Here is a 27,254-nt window from a genome sequence, read left to right as displayed (position 1 = left end):
TCTATTCAGGTATTCCACAGATGCAGGTACATCAAGTTGACTGTGGAGATTTAATCCGCTGCTTCTGAGGCTGCTGGGAGAGATTTCCCTTTCTCTTCTTTGTTCACACAGCTCCTGGGGTTCAGCTTTGGATGTGGACCCGCCTCTGCGTGTAGGTCACCTGAGGGCGCCTGTTCTTCGCTCAGACAGGACGGGGTTAAAGGAGCAGCTGATTCGGGGGCTCTGGCTCACTCAGGCCAGGGGGAGGGAGGGGTACGGAATGCGGGGCGAGCCTGCAGCGGCAGAGGCGGCGTGACGTTGCACCAGCCTGAGGCACGCCGTGCATTCTCCCAGGGAAGTTGTCCCTGGATCATGGGACCCTGGCAGTGGCGGGCTGCACAGGCTCCTGGGAGGGGAAGTGTGGATAGTGACCTGTGCTCGCACACAGGCTTCTTGGTGGCGGCAGCAGCAGCCTTAGCATCTCATGCCCGCCTCTGGGGCCCGCGCTGATCGCTGCGGCTCACGCCCGTCTCTGGAGCTCCTTTAAGCGGTGCTCTGAATCCCCTCTCCTCGCGCACCAGGAAACAAAGAGGCAAGAGAAAGTCTCTTGCCTCTTCGGCAGCTGCAGACTTTTTCCCGGACTCCCTCCCGGCTAGCTGTGGTGCACTAGCCCCCTTCAGGCTGTGCTCATGCCGCCAACCCCGGTCCTCTCCCTGCGATCCGACCGAAGCTGGAGCCTCAGCTCCCAGCCCCGCCCGCCCCGGCGGGTGAGCAGACAAGCCTCTCGGGCTGGTGAGTGCTGGTCGGCACCGATCCTCTGTGTGGGAATCTCTCCGCTTTGCCCTCCGCACCCCTGTGGCTGCGCTCTCCCCCGTGGCTCCGAAGCTTCCCCCCTCTGCCACCCGCAGTCTCCGCCCGCGAAGGGCCTTCCTAGTGTGTGGAAACCTTTCCTCCTTCACAGCTCCCTCCCACTGGGGCAGGTCCCGTCCCTATTTTTTTGTCTCTGTTATTTCTTTTTTCTTTTGCCCTACCCAGGTACGTGGGGAGTTTCTTGCCTTTTGGGAGGTCTGAGGTCTTCTGCCAGCATTCATTAGGTGTTCTGTAGGAGTTGTTCCACATGTAGCTGTATTTCTGATGTATTTGTGGGGAGGAAGGTGAAATCCGCATCTTACTCTTCCGCCATCTTGAAGCTCCCTCACCATAGATTTTGAGCCCTTCGTTGGTTGGGGTTTAGTTTTACAGTTATAGTATAACAGTTTGGGTGTCTCATTGCTGTAGGGACATTGTGTTCCTGCACATTGTAGGAACTGAGTAGCTTCTCAATAAATAGTTGGCAACTAGTCAAATGTGGAGGGGGATAAGAGAGAAGGAGGAGAAGGGCAATAGCTTCTGGATTAACTTGCAGCCTCTGAGATCTATACCATTATTTCACAGCCTAATTATATGTTCTTTTCAGCGCATAGCACATCATTAAGACTTGATAAATAATGCTTCCTTAATACTATTATTTAACAGAAAGAAAAATATGATGCTGGCAATAAAAGCTATTCTTTTGTTATCTCCTTCCCTCCTGGTTAGTGAGCAAATGCTGTAAAGTCACAATGGTAAGTAGTTTAAATTTGAGAGATTTGGATCATTTTCCTGGCTAAGTCAAGAGACTATTTCTTTCCTCTAGGCAGTCTAAAAGGTGTTAAAGGATTAGACCAGAGGAAATTCCAGCACTGCTGTGCTGTAAGAAGGATAATCAAGTAGAGCTAGGGATAAAATTGAACCACCCACCTCCTCAGAGTTTCTACCTAACTCCATACCTACAACCTTTCATTATTTTAATTTCAAGAACCAATAGAAGTAAACAGGGATGGAGAGAGATTTTCTTGAGGATAAACAGTATGATCGTTTTAAATTTGGTGGTTGATGCATGTGATATGGATGGATATAAACAAAAGAATAGTGTCTCAGGACTAAAATAGAATGCCAAAAAGGATAAGAATAAAATGATACAGTTAAAACCTGTATCGTTTTATTCTTATCCTTTTGCAGATAAGAATTAGAGAGAAAGTTCTTATCCATTTCAGTACCTTATGTATCTCTTTGTCTGTTTAAATGATTCCACACACAACCTATTTATTGCCAGGCCCATGAGAAGAGATGGCACATTTTAAGGCCAGGAAGGGTGAGAAATTGGAAGTTCAGGCAAGCAAGTAGAGCACTGGAGATCAGACGATTAGTGGAGATCAGACCTATCAGGAAGACAGGGATCCTGTTAGGCAGAAATCACAAAGGGCATTTGCTACTGTAGATCAGGATGGGTAGGAGCTGAAACTTGTCAGAGCCTTATCAATTAGAATTGTGGAAAGAAACAAAGCCAGATACTTGTAAAAGCGGTGAAGTCAGATTTCATTCAGTCATAACTACCGTTATAGAGGAGAGGTCTCAGTGTCACCTGAGTTCAACTCCACTGAAACAAGAGGTAGGACTTTGAAATGCTGGGTGTGTTAGACAGAAGGCAGTGGAGGGTGTTAAGGAGGAGTTTGATCTTTATGACTAGGCCATCTGGGTTTGCTAATGGGCACTTATCTGGAGGAGAAACAAATTTCCCATATCTTTATGACAGCAGATAGTGGTGCAAGTTGGGGTGTTGAGGTATGGATAAGATAATTGGTGTGAGAAACGCTGAAATGTAGTTAAAATATGTAGAGCTGTTTATAGCAGTGAAAAATCATGAACAGCCCCAGATATTGAACATTAGAAGACTTGTTAGGTACCATATGGTAAATCTATTCAGTAGATACAATACAGTCTTAAATTGATGGTAGCTCTATTATTTTTTGAAATGGAAAGGTGTTATGATACATTGTTCAAAAAAAAAGGAGTTTTAAAATTAACACTGACGTTTAGTTGTTAAAATATATATTATGCACACACAGACACATGAATATATATATACACACATTCAAATGAATACTCATACATATATTCATTTGCCTAGGCAAAAGTTTGAGGATGATTTGTGATTTTGTGTGAATTTCACTATTTTATAATTATTTTCTACTAAAAACCTATGCTAATGGCATAGCAACCAAAATAAAAAGAATGAGGAACATAAAATCACAATTCCCTTTTCTCACCCACTATGGCAACAAAACCTTGGGCAACCACACTGGCCTCTCTACTGGTTCAGGGCCAGATCAACACTTTATCCAATCGTGATACCTGGAGAAATTAACAGTGCCTGAAACTGGAAGCATGGGAACAAGATTTTGTTGGCACTTGCCCACCACAGAGCCTTCCTCCGGGAACCAAGTAAACAAAGGGCTCTAGCCAACACTGGAAGAACTCTTAACCGGGTTCAATCCTCAAAAGAGAGGGATAATCAATTTTACTTCAAGTGAAAAAAAGAGAAAGAGAGAGAGGGATAATCAGTCCTGGCCTCTGACTTGGAGTGAGAATGGGTCCTCCAAAAGGAGGAAGGTCACCCTAAGATAAGGGAAAAACTAAAGGCAAATACTGTGTTTTGCTTTGGGATACAACTTCGGTGTTGGTGGAAGAAAAACAGTCCTACTGCCCAAGTATTGAATAGCTTTCCCCTCCACGTATAAGGCATTGCCTAGGTAGGCATCCAACAGCGGGAGCAGTAACTCAGAAACTCTCTGAGAGTCTTGGTAGGGGTTGTACTCCAGAAGGGCTGCAGACCCTGAGGGAAGGGTCATCTACACTCTGACTCTTGAAGGTGAGCGGAAAGAGTGGTCACTTGGTGGACCTGGAGAACTTGCCATGCACAGTGCGGGGGACTTCTGATTTTGTGTGTGTGTGTGTGTGTGTTTTAACTGCTTTGGCCCAAAGATGCCTGGTCAGCTTGAAAAGTCTCAGTTCCATGGAGGGAGAAAGGAGTCTGCAGAGCATTCAAGAGGAGCATCCCCAGGGACACAGATGGAGGCAGAATCCAGGATAATGGGGGTGGTGTTTGCATTCAAGCCTCTCTGTGACCTGGATTCTTGGTCTTTGCAGTCGTTGCTTTGCTCTAAAGAAACAAGGCTTAAATAAGTAAGGTCAGCCACACAGCATGCCTACTTATTTTTCTTTTCTTTCTATTACACTGGCAGCTTTTGGAGGAATATTTCACCATTGCATCCTTCAGGCCTGGCACAAAGGTGTTTCATAAATAGTTACTGAATGAATTAATGAGGACAGTACATGATATTTACTGATATCTTACATGTATAAATCAGGCCTCATATTACTTGTTCACGGCAGCACTATTTATACCCTGTTGCTATTGTCATTCGTATTCAAGAGTAACAAGCTTTATTTTCTTGCAAACTTACTCTTCAGTCTTGGAATTTTCATTGATTCAGCCTGGTTCTAGCCCTCTGTCTCTCTGTCTCCCAAGTCCTGTGTATCAGAATCACCTGGGAAGATTGTCAAAATTGCAGAATCCAGGGCGCCATCATAATCTGTGGATCTAGGATCTGAGCATCTGCATTTTTAATGCCTCTGCAGGTGATTCTCATGGACCCTAAAGTCTGAGAAACACTGCTTATCTGTTTAATGATATGCAAATCACAGTTGTGTATGTTATCAGTCTGAAAATATAAGGTATCATCTAGTATCTTTTTTAAAACAAATTTTCTCTCCTGAAAATTGTAAAATAAAATAGAGAAGTGAAGGATAAGGGTGACAGGGGAGGCGGATCAATAGGAACTCTGTTTCTTGTGAGGGTAACTTGATAGTGACTGTATATTGGAGTGTACTGATTTTGTTCAAAGAAATTTTCCTGTTCTTCAGAGTGTTCAGTGAATTTTTTTTACAGGCTTCTTGCAGTGTGCTGTTTCGTAAACCTTCAGAGGCATTTAGAAGGGCCAGGGGTCTTTCTGCACATAGGAAACCTTAAGAACTTTGAATCGGTTGGGTGGAAGTAGTTTTCAGTGAATTGTTTGTTCCTCTCATATAAGATGTAGTACCACTAACCACTGGAATCTAATATTCCTGCTTATTGTTTTGAAGCTAGGATATTCTTAGATTCTTGATATACTTTACTAATCAAGGCTTTCATTTTTCTAATTATGTATTTAATAAATCTCTTCATTTATCAGTCTTAAGTACAGAACACTAAAGAAAGGATATCTGCAATCACAGTTGCTATCAGGCTAAATTATTTTTAATTAACTGGGCATTGTTATAAAGAATACTCTGTGATAGCACTATTTTCAAGTACAAAGCAGGCATGAGAGTGCACATCGAATGAAAGTAGTTGGCAGAACTACCTTTTGATCCATTTCTTTGCTAAAAATATGAATGGCTCAATGGCTCAAACTTCTCAAATGGATTATACATTGGTTGAGGCTGTTCAACCATAAGGCCTAAAAGGAAGTGAAAGTAGACAGTGGTTCTGTTTTGAAAACAATGAAATTTATATCTTTCTAGTGAAACACACTATAAAAAGCTGTTTTCATCTTTGAGTTCACACGAGCTTTGAGTCATGTGACTGTGGTCCCTGGATATTCAAACAGAAAGCAGAGAGGGTGTGTGAGAGGGAAACTCCTCCATGGGCTTGGGATGGGGTGGTGGATATTGCTTTTTTTAAAATCAAAGTATAGCAAACATACAGAAATGGGTAGGTAAGTACACAGCTCAATGAACTGTTCAGAAATGCCCACATCTTTAAAACTAGGACCAGAACAGGACCAGCACCCAGAAAGCTACTCTGTATGCCTTTTTTTTTTCTTTTTTATGAATTTGCTTTTTTGTGTTTTTTTTTAAATATACATATTTATTGGAGGGTAACCATTATCTTGACTTCTAACATCATAGATTAGTTTTCCCTTTTTTAGTTCTTTTGATAAATGGAGTCAGATAAACAATCACTTTTGTGACTAGCTTCTTTGCTCAAGATAATATTTGTGAGACCAATGTATATTTCTGTGTATAGTTGTGACCTGTTTATTTCCATTGCTCTGTAGTGTTACATTTTATGAAATACCACAATGTAGTCCTTTCTATTGGTGATGAGCAATTGAATAGCATCTAAACTTGGACAACTAAAAATAATACTACTACTCAACTCATTTTATGAGGCCAGTATTGCCCTGATACTAAAACCAGACAAAGATAGTACAAAAAAGAAAGCTACAGATCAGTATCCCTCATGAACTTAGATTTAAAATCTACAACAAAATATTAGCAAATTGAATAAAAATATATAAGAAGAATTATATAGTGTGAACAAGTGAAGTTTATTCCAGGTAAGAAAGCCTGGTTCAACATTTGAAAATCAATTAATATAATCCATGATATCAACAGGCTAGAGAAGAAATCATATTATTATATAAAGTGACCCAGGAAAACAATTTGACAAAATCTAACAGCCATATATTGCAAATAATTTCCACAAGTTAAGAATAGAAGGTAATTACCTCAATGTGATAAAGAGCATCTACAAAAACCCTACAACTTAAGGTTACATCTTACTTAAGGATGAAAAACTCAATGGTTTCCCCATCAGATTGGTAATACAGAAAGAATATTCATTCTCACCATGCTTATTCAGTGTAGTACTGGAACTTCTAGCCATTGCTATAAGGCAAAAACTAAAACAAATGAAAAAAGAAGGAAGGAAGGAAGGATGGAAGGAACGGAGGGAGGAAAGGAGGAAGGAAAGAGAAAGCATACAGATTGGAAAGAAAATAAAATTGTCCTTATTTGCAAATAACATGATTGCTTACATAGAAAATCTGAAGGGATCTACCAAAAAACATAAAGAACTAATAAGTGAGGTTAACAAACTCATGGGATGCAGGATCCTGACACTCAAAAATCAGTTTCTATATATTAATAGTGAATAAGTGGAAATTGTTATTAAAAACACCATACCATTTACTAACACTCCAAAGAAAATTAAATATATAGGTGTACACTAAGCAAAACATGTACAGAATCTGCATGCTGACAATTACAAAATACTGTTGAAAGAAATAAAAGAAAATCTAAATAAATGGAGATACATATGGTTTTCTTGGATTAAAGGGCTCAAAATAATAAAGATGTCAATTCTTCCCAAACTGATCTATAGGTTTAATGCAATTTCTATTTAAAATCTTGGCAAGTTTTTTTTACACATACATACACTTATTCATTTGCAGCAACGTGTATGGACCTAGAGATTGTCATACTGAGTGATGCAAGTCAAAGACAAATGTCATATGATATTGCTTATATGTGGAATCTAAAAAATAGGCTACAAATGAACTTATCTACAGAACAGAAATAGAGTTACAGATGTAGAAGATAAACTTATGGTTACCCGGGGTAAGAGGGAGGGAGGGATGAATTGGAAGATTGGGATTGACACATACACACTACTGTATCAAAATAGATAACTAACACGGACCTACTGTATATAGCACAGGGAACTCTACTCAATACTCTGTAATGGCCTATTTGGGAAAAGAATGTAAAAAAGAGTGGATATATGTATATGTATAACTGATTCACTTTGCTGTACACCTGAAACTATCACAACATTGTAAATCAACTATACCCCAATAAAAATTTTTTTAAAATATTCTAAAATACATATGGAAAGGCAGAAGCCCTGGAATAGCTAAAATAATCTTGAAATAGAAGAATGTAAGGAGTCACTCCATCTGATGTTAAGGCTTACTATATAGCTACAAAAATCAAGGCAGTGTGGTATTGGCAGAGAGATAGATACATAGATCAATAAGATAGAATAGAAAACATAGAAAAGGAACTGCACAAATATGTCAAACTGGTTTTCAACAAAGGTGCAGAAGGAACTCGGTGAAGGAAAGATATCCTTTTCAACAAATGTTGCTCCAGCAATTGGACAATTTATAGGCAAGAAAAAAATGAAGCCCTCCCTAAACCTCCCACCGTTTATAAAAATTAACTCAAAATGGATCATGAACTTAAATATAAAACATAAAGCTTTTAGGAGGAAAAAAGAGAAAATCTTTAGGATTTAGGGCAAAGAGTTCTTAGATTTCAGACCAAAAAATGATCCATAAAAGGAATAAATGATAAATTGAGCCTCATCAAAATAGAGAAAAAAAACCACCAAACTTTTGCTCGAAGAAAGACCCTGGATTAGAAGATAAAAAGACAGCCTACAGACTTGGGGAAAAAAAATTGCAAACCACATATCCAACTAGTGACTAGTATCTCTCCAACATCAAGGTACAAAACAAACAATTCAAGTCCACAAAAGACATCCAGAAGCGTTTCACCCAGGAGTATATGCAGAGAACAAACACATGAGAAAATGTTCAACATCATTAACTATTAGCTAAATGCTAATTAAAACCACAATAAAGTATCCCATACACCTATCAGAATGGCTAAAACAAAAATAGAGACAACACCAAATGCTGGTAAGAATGTGGAGAAACTGGATCATTCATACATTGCTGGTGGGAACGTTAAAAGGTACAGCTGCTCTGGAAAACATTTTGTCAGTTCCTTAAAAAAATAAACAAGCAACTACCTTATGACCCACAATTGACTCTTGGACCTTTGTCCCAGAGAAATCACAACTTATGTTCACACAAAGTTTATACACAAAAATTGCAGCAGCTGTATCCATTATAACCCTGAACTGGAAACAACCCAATGTTTTTCTTTCCTTTTTTAATTCTTTTTTTAAAATTAATTTTTTTTGGAGTATAGTTGATTGAATATTGTGTTAGTTTCTTCTGTACAGCAAACTGAATCAGTTATACATATACATATACCCACTCTTTTTTTAGATTCTATTCCTATATAGGTCATTACAGAGTATTGAGTAGAGTTCCCTGTGCTATACTGTAGGTTCTTATTAGCTTTCTGTTTTATATGTAATAGGGCATATATGTCAATCCCAATCTCCCAATTCATCGCTCTCCCCCTTCCCCCTTCAACCCAATGTTTTTCAATGAATGAATGGTTTAACAATGCTGGTAGCTCCGTATCATGGAATACTACTAAACAATCAAAAGAAAAGGACATGCAACACCTTAGATGAATCTCCTGGGAATTATACTTCATAATATAAGCCAATCTCTGAAGGATATATATTGGATAATTCTATTTGCATAACATTTTTTAAATGACAAAATTTTGGAAATGGAGAACAGGTGAGCACTTCTAGGGATTAGCAGCGGGGAAAGGATAAACGGTGGTGATAAGCGGGCAGCATGAAGGATCCTTGTGGTGATGGGACTATTCTGTAATTTGAATGTGTGAATGCATGAAGCAAATGTGTTGAAACTGCATAGACCTAAATGCACACACAAGCATACATACACACACACACACACATGCATTCAAGTACAAGTAAAATGGGAAATCCAGCTAAGATTAGTGGATTAAAACAATGTCAACATACTAGTTATGATGTTGTTCTATAGTTTTGCCAGATGTCATCATCACAAGAATCTGGGTAAAGGGTACATTGGATCTTTCTGTGTTATTTCTTACAACAACATGTGAATCTATAATTGCTTCAAAATTAAAAGTTAATTAAAAAGTAGTATCAGTCTAAAGGTTGTGGTATATATCTTTTAGTGAACCTATGTATGTATTTCTGTCGGTTGCATACCTAGGAGTGTAATTACTGAGCTATAGGGTATGCCTATGTTCCACTTTAGAGGATACTGCAAAGCAAGTTTGCGAAGTGGCTATGCCAATTTACGTTCAAAAGCTAGTGAATGTTTGATGTAGGAGAGAGGAATAATCTTAGGGGAGAGACCGCTTTGGAGCTTTTTCTGCATACTTCTTACCTCTCCTCTTTCTTTCTATTCTCCATTGACCAGTTTTAATTTTATCAACAGGCTGGGTAGTTTCATGCTGTCCCTTACCTGGGCCCTCACAGACCATTTACAATCTTCTTTCAACTCTCTGTAATCCTTTGTGACTTAATAAATAACAAACTGAAGTAATAGTGAGTACCTTAAACAGGGGCCCCAAACTATAGCCTGCAGGCCAAATATGGTCTAGTCTTCTATTTTTAAAATACGGTTGTATAGGAACACAGCCACACCCATTTATTTACAGCTTGTCAGTGGCTGCTTTCACAGTGCAATGATAGAGTTGAGAGCCGTGGCAGAAACCTTAGGACCAGCATAGTCTAAAATATTTACTATTTGGCCCTTTACAGAAAAAGTTTGCCTACCCCTTTCTTAGAACATCACAACGATCTATCCCGTAGGGGCTTCCCTGGTGGCGCAGTGGTTAAGAATCCGCCTGCCAATGCAGGGGACACAGGTTCGAGCCCTGGTCCGGGAAGATCCCACATGCTGCGGAGCAACTAAGCCCGTGCGCCACAACTACTGAGCCTGAGCTGTAGAGCCTGCGAGCCACAACTGCTGAGCCCACGTGCCACAGCTACTGAAACCCGAGCACCTAGAGCCCGTGCTCCGCAACAAGAGAAGCCACCGCAATGAGAAGCCTGCGCACCGCAACAAAGAGTAGCCCCCGCTCACCACGACCCGCGTGCAGCAACAAAGACCCAACGCAGCCAAAAAAACCCAGAAAAAACAAAAAAGATCTATCATGTAATATACAAATAGAATTTTATAGTAAATACATATTTTTTCTAATACTCTTAGGATTTAAATATAACACATTTTGATAAAGCAAAAGGAAATGGTAGAAGTGTTGTAACACGCCTTAGCAAATAAACTTGGTAGCAAATTCCTTACATACCCAACTTTCTTGGAACCACATTCAAGGCCTATTCGAGGCAGTGTTTCTCTGCTGAATCTAAGGCAGTGGAAGCATGGAGCATGTATATATAATGTATAATGGATGCTTTAGGAGGGTGCTGATGAAAAACACACGGAACCAAACAGTAAACCTTGAGCAATTGTTGAAATCCATTGCAGCTATTGTGCATGATTGATAAATAAGTGCTGATAACTAGAACAATATTGGTTTAATGCGTATGCAGCAGCTTCAGAGGGGATCATAGTTTATAGAAAATTCCAAATATATCTTTTTCTTGCTAAGACCTAAACACAAATCTGCTACTTAATTCAGTTTGTATTACTTTTTTTTCCCCCGTTTCTTAAAGGAAGCTACTTAAAAAAATAGGCTTTCAAAATAGGCCTTTCAGTATAAGCTATGGATTTAACTGAATCTATTTTTATCTGCTTAGAAAAATACAGCAAAGATAGATTCTTATGATTTATAAGCTCTGCAAATTCCATCTTAGATAGAAATGAAAATTATGAAAGCCAAACATATCAGTAATCTGTTGCTGAGTAACTACCTCAAAACTTCGTGGCTTAAAACAATCATTTATTATTTCACAGCTGTAAGGGTTGGTGGGGCAGTTTTGCTGATTAGGGCCGGGGGTTGGCAGAGTTGGCTGGGTTTGCTTGCATCTGCCGTCATATCCAAACAGGCTGGTGGGTGGACCGGATGCCACGAAAGGAGTGCAAAACAGCCTAGGGTGATATTAGTGAGCTATTTTTTTTTTTGTAGGAGTCTTATTTATTACTATTTCTTTCTCACTTAAGACTTTGAAACAGAGACTGTTCAGCTTTATTTTGTCCAATGCACATCTTTTACTTTCTGTGATTACTAGAAAGCATGCTGTTGACTTTGAAGATCTGGAAAAATAAACCTCATGTTTAGTACCCTGGATCCTGGATCTCATAACTTCAGTCACCATGTTTACTCCTGGCGAGGGCAAACCCCACAGCTGTACATCTGTGGCCACGTAAGGTTGATCCTTTCCATTCAGTCTGACAACTTAGCCAGTGAAAACAAGTGTGTTAAACAAATTATTGTGCATATGGATCAATTTAACAAGCAATATATTATACTGTATTTTAATTTTTTCATACAGCTATTTAATGAATATGACCCAAGAGTTGGATAAATGATTTAAGTTGAATGGTAACTAAGTTGGTTGAATATTTTGTTGTTAACAGACCTTGTCTAAATCTAAAAATCTTTTTTTTTTTAATAAATACATTTATTTATTTATTTATTTTTGGCTGCGTTGGGTCTTTTTTGCTGCGCACGGGCTTTCTCTAGCTGCCGCAAGTCGGAGCTACTCTTCGTTGTGGTGCTTGGACTTCTCATTGCGGTGGCTTCTCTTGTTGCGGAGCATGGGCTCTAGGCACGCTGGCTTCAGTAGTTGTGGTGCACGGGCTTAGTTGCTCCACGGCATGTGGGATCTTCCCAGACCAGGGCTCGAACCTGTGTCCCCTGCATTGGCAGGCGGATTCTTAACCACTGCGCCACCAGGGAAGTCCCTAAAAATCTTTAATTGGAAGATAATGAGACCCTTTGATTGGGCCAGTATTGGTTTACTTGGTTTTTTCTCCACCGTTCTTTAGAGTGTTGAATTTGATGGGAGAGTAGAAGATGAGGTAGAAGATAAGTTTGTTTCTGTGAAAAAGGAGAGACCTCCGTGAACACCTGTTTACGTATGTTTTCTTCTGCTATCATTTGGACATGTTTGAAATATACAATAACCCCAGCATTCAGCTACCACTTTAAAACAAGTGCCATGAAGCCTTCCTAAATAGCAAAATCATTGAACTTTTTTTTCCCTAAAAGAACAAGATGCTAACCAGTAACCATATAAAGCCCTAAGGTGCTTCTCAGACAATAGGCAGCCTCTGAGAGAACAGAACAGTCTACACTTGAAGTACTCACAGCCTGTCTTTAACTACAAGGACCCTAGTGAGCAAGAACTTTCAAAAGAAAAAGAAAAAAAAAACATGGGCTAAGATTATTGCAGGCTACTATGTAATAATTTCTTTTTTTTTTTTTTAATAATTTCTTTTTGATTATAAAAAAGGGGATACTCACACTTGGGGGAGCTTAGGTTTCTTTGGAAGCCATCATGGCTGCACATGAAATGCAGTCCTTCTTCCGGAGGTTATAAATTAGAGGTCCTCTTGCAGGTTCTGTTACCCAGCACACACCGTATTTTAAATAAGATTCTCATAAAAATCGGGATTTCTACTTCGTCTGAAAAATCTGAGTGTCTACCTCTGGGCGGTCAACACGTCTGTATTTCTGTTTTGCAAAATTGTCTGGAGCCGAGTAGCAGCAACTTCATGTGGTCACACTCCTGGGATATTAGACCCTGTTGGCCTGGGGACAGTGTCATTCATTTACTTTAGCTGCCTAGCCCCTGGGGACTTTTGTGTCTGAGTCGTTTGTGTCACGCTGTCAGACTGGATATTCTTTCTCATTCCTTTCATCCAGGGCAAATACCATGAGGGTCATGGCATTGCAGAACTCAAGGGAGTGAGTTCAACATTGGAGACCACGGACTCCATTAATGCCACGCGGGGGTTATGAGCCTGCCCGAGGCCCAATACCAGCTCACAGCCTGGATTTAACATGAGGTGTCCCCGACTACTCTGCCTCTCCTGGGGTCTCTCAACTCACTCTGCACTTGCAGTTAGATTTACATCACTACCTTTAGAGTCATGGAACCAAAATGAACCTGAACACGGTGGGGGGAAACTGAGGTCTCGAGAGCTTGAGGATGTCCCTGACACGACCAGGTTCTGAGTGGAGGAGACATTTAGTTAGGCAATAAGCTTTATTGATCAATACTCAGTTCCTAGAGATCATGTTTATTTTTAAGGTCTTTGATGGCAGGAAGTAAACGTTTATACTTTCTTTTATCTGCCACAGGGTTTAGCCCACAGCTAGTGACACAGGACTTGCTGTGACACCTGTGGTCCAAGGTCCAATAGCTAGCAGCAACACAATCTGGGAGCTTGTTAGAAATACAGGCCCTCTGGGTCCACTCCAGGCCTCTTGAATCAGAGTCTGTATTTCAACAAGATCCCTAGGTGATTCATACAGTGCTCGTTATAGAGTTTGAGAGACACTGATGTGTATACAGAGAATACTCGAATAAAAATGGAACATAATATAGGTTGATCGCTAAACAACATAGCTAAAAATTCGAATGCTTTCACTACAGGAGTTTCATGGAGCTCCTTACTGGCTTCAGCACAGAGTAGTATGTGATTTTTCTGTTTTATTCATTGAGATCCTCTTAAGATTTTGCTTGAAGGGAAGGTTGCAGAGGTTAAAAAAAAATCCATAGCAAAACAAATCACTGTTTTTATAGCATAAACTGAGTAGAGAGAATAGAGGAATGAGGTGGGATTCATTAGGCAAAGCTCTGTAGAGTAAGGTGGTAAATTTGAAGGGTCTTTGATGGGTATCGAGAGGCACAGCTGGTCATGATGTGGATTGGAATTATAACTTGAATCCGAAGAAGCTTGTCTTGTTGTGGTTGTTATTACATATTTTCTAGAATGTGGGGCTTTTCTCTTCCTTCTTCCCTTCTCTAGTTGTCCTCCCAATCTCCTCCTTTGCTTCTCCACTGCTGTATTTTTGTTGTTCTTGCCCATTTCTAAACTTGATTCTCAAAATCCCACTTAACGTGACTGATTTGCCGATTCTGATAACCCAAGATTATCTGGTCTTCCAGCAAAGCAAAGCATGACTACCTTAGGGTTAGAAATGGGAAATATCCCTGAGATGAGAGTTAAATGCCGTTTTGTACAAAAGAAGGGTTGGGGCTAGGGTACACCCTCCTTTCCCATCCCACCCTACTCACACAAGGCACTCCAAATTGAAAAGGTTGCTTATACTCTCTGATACAGTTTGAGAGGGCATTGAACTGCCTGGAAAATTCATTAGGGGCACATTTACCCACCAGGTTAGGCATGGAAGAAACAGGATCTTGATATGAGTAGGCTGGTTTTTATCCACGTTAAAAAATTCTGGAAACTGAGGTGATGATGCTACCATCCTAGGTAGACCAGAATGGCTAGGCCAGGGTTTCCAAAAGTACATTTCTTTTTTGTGGTGATGTGGATAGAACACAGCATTGTATACGACATTCTAATGTTTTTCATAACATTTAGGGATATCCAGATGGGTCTTATTTAAAACAAAATTACATATTTTTCAGATTATAAGAAAAATAAAATACAAAGCTTTAGGTAGAATATTAAATATTGAGTTTGTGTAAACATTCGCATAAAATGTATTAAATATTTTTAATAAGTTTCCTTCCAAGAACATAATGCTTTATATGAGGTATTTATGTTTGAGATAGCTGCGAGTGATTTTCGAGGAAGATAATTTAATGATGATCTCTTTCAATTCTTTATCATCACAACCAGATATCAGATATCAGGAGTGTTCATATTACTTTTTTCTCCATTTAACTACAGTTGTTTTCTTGCCATCGACCAAAATTTAGTTTCTTTAAATTATACATCAAGGGAGTTGTAATTCTCTAGCTCTAATGATTTTAATTTGTCCTTTTTTTTCAAGTGAAAATGTAATGTTGAAAATACTTGTGATAATGCATACATATGGATTTTTATTGATTTTTTTCATATCAAATATTTTAAAATAATGACGATTTTCTTCAAGCACACAGATATTGTTCTACTAGTATTAATAATTCTCCTTCAGGAGCCCAATAAAATGCTGATTAAACATTATTAATGAGTCATCTCCACCTCACTTTTTCAAAGTTGAGTTGTTTTGAATCCATAAATTTTGTCAGTAAATAATATAATTTTACATGATCTTTGCAATAATTGGCTAAATTCATTCCAGTGCTCAAAAATGTGAGAGATGTAAAGCCACTTTTTCCCTTAGCTTTATTGCAGCATGACTGACAAATAAAAATTGTATTTTAAAAATGTATTTAGGTTGTACAGTATGGTATTTTAAAAGTATACAACATTATGATTTGATATATATTATAAAATGATTACCACAACCAGACCACAGTCAAGTTAATTAATACATCCACCACCTCACATAGTTACCTTTTTAAAATTTTTTGTGGTGAGAACACAAGATCTCCTTTCTTAGAACATTTCAAGTACACAATACTGTATTATTAACTATAATTACCAGGCCATACTTTAGATCCCAGAACTTATGTATCTTATTGCTGGAAGTTTGTACCCTTTGACCAACATCTTGCTGTTTTCTCACCCCCTCCAATCCCCAGCCCCTGGCAACCCATCTGGTTGTATGAGTTTGGCATTTTTAGATTCCAAGTATAAGTGAGATCGTAAAGTATTTGTCTTCCTCTGTCTGGCTTATTTCACTTAGCATGATGTCCTCCAGTTTCACCCATGTTGTCACAAATGGCAGGATTTCCTTCTTTTTTATGATCAAGTTATACTCTATTGTATTTATAGACCACATCTTTTTATACATTTATCTGTCGAAAAATGCTCAGACTGTTTCCATATTTTGGCTGTTGTAAATAATGCTGCAGTGAACGTGGAAGTGAAGAAATCTCTTTGAAGACTAATTTCATTTTCTTTGGATATATACCCAGAATTGGGATTGCTGGATAATATGGTAGTTCTATTTTTAATTTTTTGAAGCAAGTAAGTTTTTGAAACCACAGTTTAAAAGTACTTTGGATTTAGTGATAATGGTGTGCTCTTATAACTAGTTTCTTGAGCTCCACCTAATACTATTGTAAAAAAAAAAAAAAAACCAAAGAAAAAGAGAAAACGTTTTATAGAAAACTGTACAGAAAAACTTTGTTTCATATTTTGTTCTTGCACACACTTAAATTTCAAATATTTTCCTGTCTTGTGACTAGGTACCAGTGCAGTTTGTGGCAATTTGTTTAATAACTTTCCATGCAGATGAGTCTTAAATGCTGAAGAAAAGGGTACACAAATAGAAATTTGAGAAAATCCTTATGTTGCCTAATTATTCATGTCAGCTTCTTTTGCGGTGAATTATTTGTTTGTCTTGTAAATCTGATAACTTCAGCTTTAATTGGAAATCATTCCATTTTGTTGAGAAAATAAATGTCAAGTAAAAATTAAATCTACTTAAGTATTAAGTTCTCCAGAGAAATGAGGATCTTTATAGTTTCATAAAATTGATTTTCTGGTTATTGGAATATTATGTTTAATTTAATTTAATAATGAAAAAAATTTAAACTTTATAAAATGTCTTTTTTTTCTTTTCAATATTCATTTGTTTTTTTAAATTAAAAAAATTTTTTTTTACCATTTTAACCAGTTTTTAGTTTATAATTCAGTGGCATTAAGTATATTCATAATGTTGTACAACCATCACCATTATTCAATTCCAGAACTATTTTTTTTCAGAATTTTTTTTAATAAAATGTGACTTTTAAATGTTCAAGGCCTACAGTTTCTTTAGTAAATCAATTTTAGTTAGGTCCAATTATTTTTATTAGAAATAAAAAATTGTTAAACAAACAATAATTATTATGAAATTTCCTGAGACTTCAACTGATTTTAAACATCAAAATATAATAAAATATAAATAAATAGAGTTAGAAATCTAGAAAATTAACATCAGTTATCTTTTAAATATCAATATCTAATAAGAAAAAGTGGTAACAACGGCAAGCATATGTAACTTCTAGATTAGTAGAGAAATCATGAAAGTAAACCATTAAAGAGAAAGAACAGGAAATGATTTGTATACACTAGCAAACAGAAGAACCTTATTCTTGACAAATAAATTACAGACCAGTTGGGGTGATTCAAAAGGAAAATGCTTCATGTTATCCCCATAAAGTCATTTGCTTATGTAATGATTGCTGAATTCAGAAAGTTACATACAAACGGTATTCAGACTTCATTTCAACTATTCAAGTTTTGGAATGGTTGAAAATATGGCTTTAAATTTTTATTTACACTTTACAAATTTAGCCATCAGTATGTCTCAGCTGAACTGTATCTCATTTGTTGACATTGGCTGAGTAACTTTGGCTTGGTGGTGAAGTGACTGGGCAGAGCTTGGACCACCTGGATTTTAAGCCAGGCTCCACCACATAGTTGTTATGTGGTCTTAGGTCAATCACTCTGTGCTTCTGTTTCCTTGTCTGTAAAATGGTGATAGTGGCAATGCCTATTACATGTTGGCTGACATGGGGAATAAATGAGTTAATATATATATTTCACTTCCAAACAATGCCTACCATATAATAAGTGCTCAGTTAATGTTTTTCATTTTTATTACTACTACCACTAGTAATAGTAATAGTAGTGTATGAAAAACAGACCCATGATCAAATGATAAATATTGAATTAGGGGAATTCCCTGGTGGTCCAGTGGTTAGGACTCAGCGCTTTCACTGCCAGAGCCCAGGTTCAATTCCTGGTCAGGGAACTAAGACCCTGCAAGCCGTGCAGCGCGGCCAAAAACAAACAAACAAACAAACAAACAAAAGAATTAGGGCAAAATCAAGCAATCAAGCACCTTTCTTAATTATAGAATTTTCATAGCTCTTAATAAACTTTTAATAGGCATTGTGAATCTCTAAGGAGGGGGGCATAGTGTATAGTGTTTTCTAAGTTTATGTAACCATAGAGCACTAATTTGGCCCAAGGATCTCTTGTGTACGCTGCTCTGCAGAACACAGTTTGGAAAACAGCAGCCTAGTGGTGTCCCCAGGACTAAATCAGCCTCTGCAACATTCTTTCAGTAAGCAAGTCCTTTCTGAAGTTCAGTCCCAGCTCTATATACCTCCATGTTTGGAACCATAGTCTCATACTCTTTGTCAAGGCAGGTTTAGCAGATGGTAAAGCATGATAGAAAGATAATAAACACTTACTGATCATGCTAACTAATTTTGTATCATCTAACACATTAACTCAGTCCCAGATTTTTCTTGGTTCTTTGAAGACCTCTGCCAGTGAGAACATTTGGAACATTTGTTCCTTCAGACACTTTTTGGGTTGCATGTGAATATTTCCATCCTATTTGAATCTGTTTTCAAAATAAAGCATGATCAGAAGCTGCTTGAAATGTTTGAGCAAAGTCCAAATCCACTCAGACGACTTTGTGAAATGTCATCCATGCCCAGATCCCTGATGTATTTATAATGTTCCTGCTGTATCTTTCTTTCCCACACCTTTATTTTTAAGACATCCATCCCATTCTTCTCTCCAGGAAGGAGTACAACCAATATTAAACATTGAGACAGTCTCCCTGAGGAGTTGCCAATAGCTGCATAGCACATGGGCCAAGTTCTGCTGTGTCTAACAGCCATGGCCCAGGAGGCAAATGACAGAAGCTTCCCAATCACATCCAGATGAGCAGAGAGGGCTGCATATGCTGTAGCTGGTATACTGGCATCCAACCCTTGTGAATCTTGATAAAAAAAATACCACGTATACTTCAAGGGAAAACGAAATACTTTCCTCACAAACCCCATCAATAGTAGCATCAATTCCCAGGAGTCGTAGATAACAGCTAACCTCTATTTATGAACTTGTATCTCATCACCACACTCCTCAAGAACATTACATTTTAGCTTCTCACTCAACCAATGGCCTAGCAAGAGAACTGTTTTTTGCCCCCTACCTTGGTTTGAGAACAAGGTATCTGAATTTGGGTGCACATGAGGTTGGTTGGACAAGCTCGTGGATGTAAAAGCACCTCAGACCATACACAGAAATGATTATTTTTCAATCAGCAGTCTCTGCAGTAAAATACGAAGGCTTATGGGCACTTAAGAGGGCACATAGCCCTGGTTCTAAATAAGCTCTAGCACTTATTAGTTGTGTCCGTGAGCAAGTTTTGTTAACCCCTCAAAGCCTATTTCTCTCAATTGTAAAAATCACCTGATGTCAGGATTGAAAGAAATAATGCATGTAAAACCCTTAACAAATGTCTGAACATAGTGAAAGCTCAATAAATGTTATTATTATACTCTGACTGTTTACTGGTCCAGGACTTTTTTAAAAGTAAGGTCAGCATGGCTTTTCCACCAGAGATTGATTATCAGTGAATGCCTTCTGAATGATCTCTACTGCAGCAATAGCATTTCAGGACATGTGTCTTTCTAAAGGGTTAATTTCTCAACCTCTTGCTCAGAGCATCTCCTACCCTCATGGTCCCATTCTGCATTTGTTAAGCTCTCCATGCTTGCTCTCTTGTCTTCGCACGTTTCTTGCAAAATGAGCTTCCTACTGTTGGTGGGGTTTGCCCTATACTTTCCTGCCTTCATAACTGCACAGGGCTCTTTCCACTATACTGCCAGCTTTGCAGAGAATAAAAGCTTGAGGGAGGGGAGAGGGAGAAAAAAACCTCTTGAGGGAGGCTTCCTTGAGAAGGCGTCCCCAAGAGCTTCATATCCATGGTCAGTTTGAGGAGACTTGACAGACATTCAGAAAACCACGACTGTGAATTGGGCATAGCCAAGAAAAGCTCTGTGGAGGAGCCAAGATTTGAAGAATTGATAGAATTTGGCTAAATGGAGAAGTAAAAGGGAAGAAGAGAAGGGAAATGAGGAGAAACAGTTCTACAGAATATTGGAAAAAGTCTTGGATTTGAAACCTGAAAATCTAGGTTTGATTCATTGTTTTGCCTTTCAAACTGCAATCTCAGGCAAAATATTTCAAAACGCTGAGCCTCAGTTAATGCATGATGCAAATATGGACTGGTAATGTGGAACTCAGAAAAATTCTGGGAGAAGGTATTTAATAAACATTAGTTGAATTGAATTTTATCAATGAGAGTTTAGAAGACATATTTAGTTGTAAGTTTTAAATTTTGATATTGTCAATTATGCCAAGCTGTGAGTGCTTGAAAATATAGTATTGATAGAATCCTGATATAAAACAAGCATTGTCAGACCCATAAATACTAAGCTATTTTCAGGTACCTACTATGCCCTGGCGAGCTCAGACCTCAGCATTTTGTCCTGTTTCTTACATCTGATTTATATGAAGTATACTTTAAGGCATTTTAAGAAATTTGCCTTTCCAAGGAAACCTGTTATACCCGATAGACTCCTGCATATGTAACTATTTCCATTTAAAATTATTTAAAATTTTTTTCTAAGGACCAGAAGACATACATTATTTAAAGTCCAATTTGTCTAAAATTTGGTAAATAGAGAATATAATGAAAGAATGAAAAAATCACAAATAAATTTTTCCTACTTAAAATTTTCCTTCATGACATATTCTTTGAAAATATCATTATTAATGGCTTCATATTATTCCAAGGTGTAGATACTGTGTAATTTATTTTGCTGTTCTTTGAATAGTGAACGTTTACTTTGTACTGTTTTCACTGTTGTAATTAAGCCTGCAATGGATATCCTTGTGTAAAAATCAACGTCCACGGTGATTCCATTGTTCTAAATCTTTAAAGAATATATCTCCTTTATTTCTAGGTTTAAAATTCCAACTTGACCCTCAGTGTGTTACACAAATCTTTTCTGCAGCATAAGAAGTACCATTCTCCTTACATGCTAGCAAAAGTGGTTCATTTCCATTGGCAACCTGCCTAGGACCTACTACACCAAATATGGCATTTCCTTAGGAAAGTTTTACCTATTTTGCTGAAGAGATTTTGCACACTGAAGAAAAAAATACATCATCAGACAAAAGGATGTTAGGTAAATTCGGGAAGAATTAACTTTCAGATATTTAAATCTAGAATTTAATTAGATCACCTTGAAGATAGATTTAATCAATGTTCTCAGATTGGGTATTAGTGAGACAAAAAGGATTTTTCTAAGAACGGGTGAGCATGCTGACGTCTTTAATTCAATTTTCGTTTTCTGAATGTAACTAGTATTCTTGGAAAACAGTTGAAAAGCCTCAGGAAAATAGAGTAATGAATGAATATAAGCCTTTGATCAAGAATTAGGAAGAATTAATGACCCTTTATAAATAGTTATCACATGCTTTGTTATAGGGTTATATATTTTTAATCTCTGTCCTGGTTACCGAAGTTGAGAACATTTGTTACAAATGGATTGGCTTGTGCATTCTTATCCAAAAGATTATTTTTACATATCTAATTAATAAATTATTTGTTCGGTGGCCCTTTTATTTAATAGGAGCTATCATATCAGAAATTCTTTACTCTGACAAAGTGATGTATTGTGTAATTTTATTCCCAAAGCTAATTTGTCATTTTAAACCACATTTATGAAATGTTAAAAGCCCCTAGTGGGGGCTGTAAAATGAACCATTAAGGTTAGTTTATCAATGATCAAGTAACCAAAATACTTTTATTTTCTTTTAATTGCATAGTAGTAACTACAATGGTAGGCACACACACACCCACATGGGTAGCTGCAAAATAATAACCATGCGACCAGAATCATTTACTATTGAAAATGTCTTTTGCTTTTAAGGGATAAGGTAAATGATATTTATATACACATGCTCATATTTCCCGAAACTCCTGGAAACAAATACTTGGTGTTTCAATATGTTCCTTTCGTCATATAAAACTCAATAAAAGCTATCTTAAATATAAGCTAAAAATAGGTTGCTTTCCAAAGACAATTAATTATATTAATAATATCTAATTGTATACTCTTCCTAGCACACACAGTCACAGCTGTAGCATTGAACACACTTGGGTGTGGCTTTGTGTTAGCATACAGCCACTAAAGCTACAACTTGAGGTGGAGAAATAGCTTCTCTTCTTTGGAAATATGCTACCATTATTCAACAGATCCTTATTGATCATCTACTGTGTGCCCAGATGCCATGCTAAGCCCTGGGAATACAGACTTGAGTAATACATACATGATCCTGGTTTTCCAGAGCTTAGGTTCTGGTGGATACTAAGATAAGCACACTGGCAGTATGAGAAATAGTGAACAGCTCCTGCTTTCCAGGTCATTTAATCTCTACCAGGTCATTTGGTCTCTAGGCCTGTGTCTCAGCAGTAAAATGGGGATGGTGGTAAGACAAATCACATAGAGACGCGAGGATTGAATGATTTATATGTCTGAGGCAGAGTGATTGGTCTGTTATGGGTGCTCAGTAAGTGTTGGCATGCGATGATGGTGATGCTGTTATTTTGAACGTGGATTTCTGTGTAAGTGCTCTGGGGTGAGTGCCATGTGAGATGCTCAGTGCGTGGAGAGGGGCAGAATACTTTGTGGCTTGTGAATAATGAGAGAGGCATGTGAATAACGAGAGAGGCATGTGAATAACGAGAGAGGCATGTGAATAACGAGAGAGGCATGTGAATAACGAGAGAGGCATGTGAATAACGAGAGAGGCATGTGAATAACGAGAGAGGCATGTGAATAACGAGAGAGGCATGTGAATAACGAGAGAGGCATGTGAATAATGAGAGAGGCATGTGAAGAACGAGAGGGTTGGAAATGGGAGGAGGCCTTTGCTGTTATACACTTATTATTGTAGGCAGAGCATCACACCTGGGAAAAGCTTCATAACCGTCCATGAGATACAGCTGCAGCAGCTAAGAGGAAACAATAAAGACCTGGTGAAAGCAGAATAGCACATATTGACTAGAACGGTCTTGTGTGGAGGGTAGGGAACCGTGCGGTGTCATGTCAAGCTGCTTGAAATTGCTGAGGTAACTAGAGAAAGTCAGCTTTTGCTGTGGAACCCAGGAAGGGGACAGAGGGCAGAAAGTGAAAGGGCAGAGGATAGTGGGAAGTGAGGGATGCTGGAGTATAAGGAAAATGAAGGAGATACAGTAGTTCAAAGAAGAAAGACTCAGAATTCAGAATGGTGGTTTGCCCAGAAGTTGGTATAGCATGGGCAGGGATGGAAGAGAGGGACTTACTTTAATGTCTGTAGACACCAGTAAGAGGAAATTGAGGCCCATAAAGGTAAGTGGACTTGCCCAAATCTCTCACCGACAAGTTTTTAAAAATCTCATATCAGACAAGATAGGATTTATCAAAATGGGGAACAGAATGCAGTAAACTAGCAGAAGACATTCTTAGTAATTCTGACCTTAAAAGATTAGAGGATTCACTCATTACTGCAGAAAAATTTAGCATGGGAAATGAATTATAAAGAAAAAGATGATAAAGAAAAAGATGATAGGTCTTCTTCAATTTTAGTTTGAATTAAGGATAGAATATCACTGATATATAATCATGGAGAGATATAGAGGACAAATTGAAGACTTTCTACAAGTGAGAAGAAAGGTAAATACGCTTCCTTCCACTTCACCATGGAAGATGGTTAAAATCACGTGGTAGGTAGAGCTCTGAATTAGGAGACCGGGCTTCTGGTGAAATTTTGGTGAATTTTTAGGGAGTAACATGCTTTTTCTGGGCCTCTGTTTCCTCATCTATAGGTGTTATATAAAAAAATATTTTCATTTATATTTCTACCTGATATTTCATTTTATTAAATACTTAAGTGTCTATTTTAGTGAAGGTATACTGCAAGAATTTACAGCAGTGGTAGATAAGTGTAGACAGGAATAAGACAAGTATCTGTCAATGAAAAATAGTGATTAAGAGCTAAACTTTGCAGCCAGACTGCCTGGGTTCAAATCCTGGGTCTGTGCAGTCTGATCCTGGGCAAGTTTCTCAACTTCCTGTGCCCCAGTTTCCTCATCTGTAAAATGGGAACAATAATATTATATTCTTCATAGTGCTTTTGTGAAAACTAAATAAGTTAACGTGTGTAAGCCTGCTGATAGCAAGGCCCTGCACATAAGGAGTGAAGAATTTCTCCTAAGCCTCACGAAAAAGATGGAACTAATGGAACTAATGTGAACTAGGTGTTAAAGATGAAAGATTTGGAAAGCAATTCCAGGCAAAGGAAATAGCACATGGAAAAAGAGGAACAAGTATGCATTTGGCACCTATAGATGGGAGATAGTCACACATTTTCTAGAGTAGAAAGAAACCAGGACTGGATAAGCAAGGCCATTTGTTTCTAGTATAGAAATTCTTACTAGAAGGATTAGGGAATTCTGTCATGGCTACCGAGCACCAGCGTGCCTAGCTCTGTGATGACAGCTGATAGGAAAATGCCGAAGGTTCTCAAGAGGGAATGGCATAATAAACATGACTTTTGGGAAAGCTGAATCTGATAACCATATTCTGCTTGAATCAGCATTTATTGGTGCCATTTGGCCAGCATTCTCTGCAAGAGTAAGGTAAAAGATCAGGAATATTTTTAGCAAAGAGTAGTTCTGGTGTCCACTAAAATGTTCAGTACCAGTGATAGAGTGGATTAAGGTTTGGGCCATGACAAGGTAAACATTCCCTTTGGGCTTTCCCATGTAAATCACAGGTAGATGGTGCTGGGGTCACTAGAGAGAGTTAGTTTTATAATTAAAAGATCTCTTTTGTATAGAGAAGTTTTCTGTCAGAACTTTTGTGAAATTTTGTAGGTTTTTTAAAAAACGTGTCTCTTGTTCAAATTTGGGAGAGGAATAAGTAATTCATCTCATTAAAAAAACTTCCAGTTTTATCTGTAGAAATTATAGAAATATTAAAAAAAATGTGTAAAATTATTCAGGGGCTATTATGCATGTATCTTTGTTATACATTTTTATTGCTATAAAAGGTGTCCCTCTCCACAGCACACCACCAGCATAACACCTTTGTGGTGTTGGTATTTGAGCAGGCACTGAGTCAGTATTTTGCTCCAGGTCCATTAATTCAGAACTCGTTAAAGAGTGCCTGTAAGAATTCAACGACGTTCAACTCATCTTATCTACCTTTGTATTTGCCAACCCAGTTGATTAAAGTTTTCTCTTATATCAGAAGGGAGCAAATATTGAACTCTGCAAATATTGCTCTAGCTCTGGAAAACCATTTGTAAGCATTTTAAAACATGTAATCTTTCTCTGTTATCTCATTCTTTTCCTTACTCACTGCCCATCATCTCAGGAAATATCATCCATGAAAAACTAATTTCTCAGAAAACTCCAGCATAAAGTAATGAATTTGGACATATAACAATTTGATAACTAAGACAGAGAATGTTCTTTTATAAAAAGCTGTGAAGGGAGGTTTTATTCTCTGTAAAATACACCAAAAGAATCTACTTGGCTTCAGGTATTGGCATTGGATGTCAACAGTGATAGGTCATTAAAAGATGGAGCCATAAACTGATAGGTCAAAAAAATTGATATATAGGCAGCTGGAGGATAAACAGTGGATAAGAAGCTTGGGTGTCCAGATATACTAAAAGTTGTTAGATGAAGTAGATAGAGCCACCATTTTGGTGGTTTCCGTATTAGCTGAGAAGCAAATGCCAACTGCACGTGTGTGCATGTGACATGCACACACCTTTCACCTTTTCTCTTTTCACAAATTTATGTTGTCCTTTAGTAACTGCTTCCCTTGTTTGGGCAGGGCTGATCTTGATATCCCTTGTATCAGTAAGTGAAAATAGAAACCATACAGATATTTCAACCAAGATAATTTATTATAAGGAAATTGGTTAAAGAAGTGTTGAAAGTTTAGCTCTGAAATTCTACCGGAGTGATACCTGCAGGAAGCAGCTACTATTTCTGTGGTCAAGAGGGTGGGGAGGGGAAGGTTTGGGGTTATTAGAACCAAGACGCTTGGAGGAAAGGACCCATAAAGTTGGGATCCAGTCGCTGGAGGGAGGAGGTTTTGTCCAGTTGGTGGTACTAAATCAGAAACTCATAGGAGGAACTTTGCAGAATTGGGACCTAGACTTCTGAGTGGATGCTTTGCCACCATTTCCACCGTCTCTGAGGGGATCCAATGAGGCTGGCTTGGGAAGACCTAAAGAAGGGGTAGAACTGGAACCGACTGCCACTGTCACAGAGAATGGCCATTGTTGGAGCGACACCTGCAGAAACAATAAGTAAAACTGGAAGAAGCAAGACCCTTATTTCTCCTCCAGCCTTCTGGCCTCTTAGTACCCTTAACAGAGTCTGACAAGGAAACGACTGGCAAGGAGAGATACATTTGCTGACTCCCAGCCTCAGCATCACCAAGCAGTGTATGGAGGGGTGGGTGTTGATCTTAGAGATAGGTTAATGACAGCACAAATCTTTTTACCAGGTTTTACTGTTACAAAGTATTCCTTATGGAAGGAAGTATGTGGAGCCTTTCTCACCATGAATGGACATATGTATAAAAGCGTCTAAGAACGGGTGAGTGGTGAACTATAAACTAGGATGATGGAAATGATTCAGGGAGAAAACGGATATCTCCCTTGCCCCATTATGGCTCAAAAGTTTTGTTTAGTCCTTCAGAGATATCATCTCACTTAATAACACCACCAGCCTTATTTAGGGAAATGGGAGTACCTCTTTATTACAAATGAAAAAAAAAATCATGCTCAGAGGATTTAAGTAATGTCAACCAGTCAATAGAGGGTAGGATTCTGGCCAAGTACTGTCTGACAACAAATGAAATATTGAGCTTTCTTCATCTACCATAACGTAGAATAAGGCAAAACCAAAGAGTCAAGAGTACAGGTAACCAACACGTGGGCAGCTCAGAATAAAAGGATGGAAGATATGAA

This window comes from Balaenoptera musculus, chromosome 7 (assembly GCF_009873245.2).
Source record: "Balaenoptera musculus isolate JJ_BM4_2016_0621 chromosome 7, mBalMus1.pri.v3, whole genome shotgun sequence".
Lineage (NCBI taxonomy): Eukaryota > Metazoa > Chordata > Mammalia > Artiodactyla > Balaenopteridae > Balaenoptera > Balaenoptera musculus.
The sequence above is the reverse complement of the archived record's forward strand: the minus strand, read 5'-3'. Positions refer to the sequence as shown.